Source organism: Acomys minous (assembly GCF_964271855.1).
Source record: "Acomys minous genome assembly, chromosome: 5".
Lineage (NCBI taxonomy): Eukaryota > Metazoa > Chordata > Mammalia > Rodentia > Muridae > Acomys > Acomys minous.
The window spans coordinates 115465283-115472380 of NC_140494.1; positions in this window are offsets into that span (position 1 = coordinate 115465283).

Consider the following 7098-nt stretch of genomic DNA (forward strand, 5'->3'; position numbering starts at 1 on the left):
GTCTGAGCTACAGTGTCCATACTGCTACTGTGAGGAAGCTGCCAAGGTCTCCTGACAGAAGTTTTGTTCACTAACTGGGACCAGCTTGTCTGAGACTCTCAGCTGCACCTGCCTCTCAGGTCAGCAGAGCCTGTGGACCGGAAGCTACGCCTCCCACTGTAACTAGTAATCTGGGAGGATTGTGTGCGCAACAAAAGGCCTCTTCCTTCTGCTAAGGAGGGGCAAGACTTCACTAAGCTGGGTGGGGAGACCTGGTTCATGCTTTGATGGTGCCAAGCAGGGGCTGCCTTTGGCTCTGAGTAAAGCAGTTGTTACATTTGATATAATTAATAATCGTGCTGGGCATGGTGACATACACCATTCATTCTAGCTCTTGGGAAGCAGAGGCAGAAAGAACCCTGTGAGTTCGAGGCCAGCCTGGTCTACATAGTGAGTTCCAGGGCAGTCAGACCTGCATAGCAAGGCTCTTTAAAAAAAAATTGTTTGCTGAGTTTTCAAGATCACATTATTTGCACAAAAGAAATATTCAAACCACAGACTCATGGCAAAAAAAGATTTAGGTCCACACTTATCTCCCAATTAAACCGAGAGAAGCCAGCCAGGTCCAAGGACACTCCAGCCCACTCAATTAATTATCATTTATTACAATTAGAAAACAATCTAATTCAATTAAAATGTTTCCACAAAAGTAGTTTAATGACTTCCCCCGAAACAAAGCACATTCAACCATGGTGTTTATGATGTCAAGGCAATATCACAAGGGGCTGAGATGCTAGCCTTTATGTGGGCAGCACTCCCTAAGGCCCTTTTCATGGGAATGGGGTGAGGGTGTTTGGGAGAATGCTTCCAGATTCAATGACCCTCTAACAACAACAACAACAACAACAACAACAACAACAACAACAACAACAACAACAACCCTGAGAGCTGTCTTCATCCTTATTGCCACTTCTAAAGATTTGTTTATTTATTGTATATAAGTGCTTTATCTGCAATAGAGGGCATCAGATCACACCATAGATAGCCACCGTGTGGTTGCCGAGAATTGAACTCAGGACATCTGGAAAAGCAGGCGGTGCTCTTAACCTCTGAGCTGTCTCTCCAGCCCCCTCACTGGCACTTCTCACTGCAGCCCTCGTTATGCCTGATAGCCCTCAGGGAAGAGCCATAACTGCATGGGGGGAAGGGGCCAGCCTGGGTCCATCTCTCCCTCTGACGTGAGCTGTGTCACCTTGAGCAGGAGGGACTATTAACAGGGTTTTCTGAAACGCAGCCGGGAGGTAACTTGGCAAGCTTGAGAAACTGCCATTCAAAAGCCCCAAGTAGCATTCTGACTCCCGTGAGGTCGAGAGTGAGCTCACACTGCCTTTGTTCCCAAAAAAATCCCTCCTTGGTTCTGAAGCAGAAAGCAAAACCCACCTGGTTTGTCCTGTCTGTGCTTATGGGCTCAAACACTTACCTTTGCCCGGCACTAAACCTTGCTGGGCTGTGTTCCTTCATCCGTAGGAAACCCTGTGAGATAAGAATTTCTACTCTAGCAGGGGTTACAGGGTGCCTGGGGACACAGAGTTAGGGAAGCTGGACCACAGGTCCAAACCTGGGCAGCCAGTAGCTGCCCTGGGGAGCTCATCTTCCACAATGAAAAAGCACACAGTAACTGGGAACCTGGGAAAAGGGGCTTTCTGCAGTCACAGAGGCCCTCTTTCGGAAATGATGTGTGGGGCTCTGGTTCTTTGCTCTGGAAGATGTGAAATCTTTGTGCCATGCTCTTTCCTGGGGTCAGCATCAGGAGCTGAGTTAGGCCCCTTCATCCAGCTGAATTGCCCTGACACAAACTTAACATATACATACTCCAGCCCTAAAATGAGCTTTGTTCATTTGAGAGATATGGGCCTGGGACATGGGCAGGACAAACAGCACATTAGTGGACAGTCCTTCCTGACCAAGGACCTAGCACATCAGCCCTGTTCTCCCAAACCGTCTAGCAGAGCTGGCATTTGACTGGAAATGCTTCTCAGATGCTGTTAAGGTACGCCATCCTTAACACCGTTTTAGTTTTTCATTTCTCTCATTTCCATGAAGGTTAAACTGCTGGGTTTTCCTGCCCTGTCTGCTCTGCCTCCCGGTATCTTATGTTGGTAATAATTTATATGAGCTCTTTATAGCTCAGGATTTTAACCTGTGACTGTTGCATTTGTCCAAATAGCTTTCCTGGTTATTTACTTTTCAATTTGCTTTCTAATGTTTTCAGCGGGCAGAGGTTCATCATCTTCAGTCAAACACATTGCTTTTCTCCTCTCAGATGTCTCCCATTGCTTCTTAGCTTAGAAAATCCTTTTTTGACACGAGATAAAACACATATTGACTTAGCCTTCTTTCTAGTTCTTAGGGACCCCTTTCTTCTTCCCTTTCCTCAGTGGTGTGCAATTCTATTCGATCTGTTTGGGTTTATATTGGCCTACAGTATACAGGATAATTATTTCCTGGACAGCGACCCAGTTGTGAGCAGCATATTGGAGTCTGTCTTTCTTGTATTTTGTTTCGACTAACCCTTCACTCGAGGTTACCTAGTCTGTCATGGTGATCTTCTGGTCCTTGTACCTGCACCTAGTTGTGTCAACTTGACACGACAGAGTCGTCTGACAGGAAAGATCCTTATTTGAGAAGATGCCCCCATAATACTGGGCGATAGGCAGGCTTGTAGGGCATTTTCTTAATTAGTGATTGATGTGGGAGGGCCCAGCCCATTGTGGGTGGTGCCACGCTGGGGCTGGTGGTCCTGGGTTCTATAAGAAAGCAGGCTGAGCAAGCGAAGAAGAGCAGGAGGCTCCTTCATGGCCTCTGCAACAGCTCCTGCCTCCGAGATGCTAGCCTGCTTGAGTTCCTGCCACCATTGCTTTCAGAGATGAATTGTCATATGGAATTGTGAGAGTCAGATAAACCCTCCCTCCCCAACTTGCTATTGGTCCTGATGTTTCGCCACAGCAATGGTAACCTTACTAAGGCACTGGTACCACAGGGTTCATTCATCAAACTGTTTCAAAGCGTCTTTTCTTAACTTCGACACAATTTCTATGAATCTTCTGCTCATCCTTCCAAGGGATTTGGAGGATCATTTTGTAGTTTCTTCTCCTAGCAAATGAAACAAAAGAACAACAACAACAACGACGACGACGACAACAACAACACCCCACCCCCACCCCCGATATTCTACATCCAAACTTGGTTAAGAAATTTGAGAAGACAATCTGAGAGTTCATCTCTGTAGCTCTCATGTTAAAGCTCTCAGAAGGTTTCTTCTGGTTTCTCCTATTTTTATCTCTTCACGTGCAACTTTTGGGTTTCATTTTTTTTCCTTTTTTAAACAGTGCTAGGAATCGAATGCAGGGCCTAGAACAGGCTAGGACTCACTGCTTCCCGGGCTATTCTTTCAGGCCCTCACAGCTAACTGTTCAGTCATCAGTCAGTTTGCGACTGGATGCCCCGAGGAGAAGAGTTAATAAGATTCCTATGTGTTACATACATTAGCATTTGTGGTATGAAAGCTGCCTTTCAAGAAGCCTGACATGTTGTCAGCAAGGAAAGCCCTATGCAGAGTCCTGGCCATAAAAACATTACTGTTTCGTAAGTGGAATGCTACAAGGGTACGTGTGTGTGTGTCTGTGTGTGTGTTAGTGTTATATTTAGGCAAACATGTGGCTTCAGGATGATAGTTTTACAGTCTTAATTGATGTCCATGCAGGAAATGGAGGGGTGGGGGCAGGGCAGATTACCTTACCACTACCCCCCAAAAAAATAAAAATAAAAATAAAAATAAAAATAAAAAAATAAAAATAAAATAAGGAAAAAGAACAGTTGACCACCAGTTTCTTTCCTTATTTATTGGTTGTGTTCAGATGCCTGGGGACCCCCTGTAGGGTACAGTCAAAGCAAACAGATACCCGCTGGCTTGATTGTTGGGGTTCACTGACAAATGGGGCACTTCCCACCTGTGGCTCCACAGATGTGTGCCACACCAACGCCTAGTGCCTGGCCTGCAGTTCAGCTGGGCCCTCTGGAGCCACCTCTTCCTTCCCCCTCTCTCTGCCATGCCAAGAAGCCTTGGTTGCCAGTCGGCCACTGGCGGCGTGAATACCTACTCACTGGAACAAAACTAGCCTACAAAGATGAGGGCTTATGATACACTGGTTAGCAAGGTAGGCAGGCTGAGGCTCAAGCCTTGTGCTGGGGTGGGACTCTTTTGCTCAGTGCAGAGCACCAACAAGCAGAAAACAAAAACAAATAAAAAACAAGTCTCCTTGGAGCCTCTCCTCTGCCCCCAGGGCACTTTCCCTTGATCTTCTAGCGTTAACTGTTCTGGTGTCCTGAGGCACAGCTGGCAGCAATCAGGTGGATGAGGAAGCACCACAGGCTAGGTTCAATTCACCACTTTAACAGTGAAAAAAAAAGGGCATTTCCCTCCTCTGAAGAATAATGGAACCATCATATGGATGGTTGAATAAAAGTGAGATCACATGCGTGCACACACATCAATCTAGGCAGGTGTACACACGTGTGTGTGTGTGTGTGTGTGTGTGTGTGTGTGTGTGTTGTGAAACACTTGCATGGAACTCCTAATTCTGGGCTGCAGCTTAGGTCTCTCTGGACCAGTGCGCACAGGTTCTTGGAAGTGGCTACTTGTCCTGTCTTTGGGGGGCTAAAGAGCAGGAAGAGTCTGTGGGAGCAGGCAATGTCAGGCCCTCCTGCTTTGGAGGGCAGGCGCCCATGGCCAGCCTCTAGCATCAGGTGGTCTCTGCTGGACCAGGTAGGTAAGACTGGAGAGAGTGATTCTCTATGACTGCTGGGGTCAGAATGGATCAGGATGGGGGTTGGGAGGAGTTGTGGCTCAGGAGCTGAGTGGTCACCCAACATTGTAAGACCCATATGAGAGAGAGGGGGGCGGGGGAGAGAACAGAGGAGATGGGAGGGCGAAGGATCGGGAGAGAAGCTAAACACCTCTGCTGGAGTGGTGCAAAGAAAGGCTCATGGTGGTGGTGGGGGGGCTGGGGGAGTGGGGGTGGGGAATGGGAAGATGATTGCAAGATCTGAAGGATTTTTTAAATTGTTTCTAAACATAAAGATTTTCAATTATGTGTACGTGCCTATGCATGTGTGTACAGATGCCTGACAAGGTCTTGGATCTCCTGGAGCCAGAGTTACAGGTGTTGTGGACCTTCTATTATGGGGACTAGAAGCTAAATTTGGGTCCTCTGCAAAAGCAGTAACCGCTCTTACCCGCTGAGTGGTTTGGGTGCTCCTGTTGACTCTGGCTCAAGCATGGAGTGGTGAGCACCTACCGCTCTACAGAAGGTCACTGTACCCCTCCCCAGCAGGCAAATTACTTCCCTAGCAGTTCCAGATGCTTTGCTTATAGATTCCCCAAAGGTCCCCAGTCTCGCTCATATTTTTTAATGGATTTTATTTTTATTGTGTTATAACGATGTAATCCTGAAGCTTTTATTATTTTTAAGTTATGTGTTATAGGTATCCATGTGTGGATGCCGGGAGATGGGGTTACAGGTAGTTATGAACCACGAGACATGGGTGCTGGAAACCAAACTCTGGTCCTCTGTAAGAACAACACGAACAATATGAACTGGAGAACATTCTTTTTTTGTTTGTTTGTTTTTTGGCGACAGGGTTTCTCTGTGTAGCCTTGACTGTCCTGGATTCACTTTGTAGACCTGGCTAGCCTCGAACTCACAGAGATCCGCCTGCCTCTGCCTCCCAGACTGCACCACTGTGCCCAGCTCTAGAGAACATTCTTAACTGTAGAGCCATCTTTTCATTCCCAACCCCTTGGTTCTTTTTTTTTTTGCATTGGTGTTTTGCCTTCATGTCGGCCTGTGTGAGGGTGTCGGATCCTCTAGAACTGGAGTTCTAGACAGTTGTGAGCCACCATGTGGGTGCAGGGACTTGAACTCAGCACCTCTGGAAGAGCAGCCAGTGCTCTTAACTGCTGAGCCATCTCTCCAGCTCCCTCTTGGTTCTTAAGCTGAGACTTACGGTCGCTTTGTTTTCCAGCCGCTTTCACAGACCTTCTAGAGGACGAGTGAGCCATTGATTATTGGACTGTGTGGGCGCACAGCAGAGGGTTATCTGGTGCTGAGAAGCCCTGTCATGCCCAGACAACCTGTTTCCTCTTAAGGAGTTTTGCACATTTGAGTTGGAGCTTAGCAGCCAGGCCCTCTCCAGGCCCCGCCCAGCGTGAAATCCAATTTTTAAGTTTTAGCTGTAATTGCCTGGAGCTGCCTTTAATGACAACTTGTGATCTGCCAACTGCTGCCCCTGGGGCCTAAGGTGCTAATGAAGCTCCTTCCCGAGAGAGGAGCGCAGGCTCACTTGGACGGAAGCCTGGTAGCTGGGCTGGAGAGCGGGGCAGCCGAGTGGAGGGCACACGCAGAGAATCCCCAGGGCTGCAGGGACCTGCATATTCCAGGTAGCAAGGAACTCAGCTTCTCGGTGAAGGGTTTGAAAAGTAATTCTACAGGAATGCTAATAAAGGGTCCATCTCCCTCAATCGACCTCTCCGCCTCCCTGGAGTCAGGCTAAGCCAACGCTGACTGGCCTACCACCTCTAGATCCCCCAGGGTAGCTCTTCTTGTAGCACAACTGATATTAGGTAGTTATCCAAACCTCGCACAGCATTCTCTGTGACCTCTAGGACCCAGTGCCCACACCTGTGAAGCCTGTCTAGCATGCAAAGCCTGTGTCCCTCCCTGGGTAATGTTTAGTCAGTTTGTTGACACTTCCTCCTGGATACAGGAAACACAGTTTACAGTCTACAATCAGATGGAATTTGTACCCAGGCAACATAAAACCCCAGGCTGGAAGTTACATTTTTGGAGTAAGCCTTAAGAACAATGTTAGCAAATTCTAGAGGGCTTGCAAGTGGAGATGACTGGAAACACTGTGTGAGGACTGTCTACCATGGCGGTTAGACCTTGAATTTGGTTTAAAGTCTACACATTTGGGGGCTGGAGAGATGGCTCAATGGTTAAGGACACTGACTGCAATTCCCAGCAACCACATGGTGGCTCACAACCATCTATAATGTGA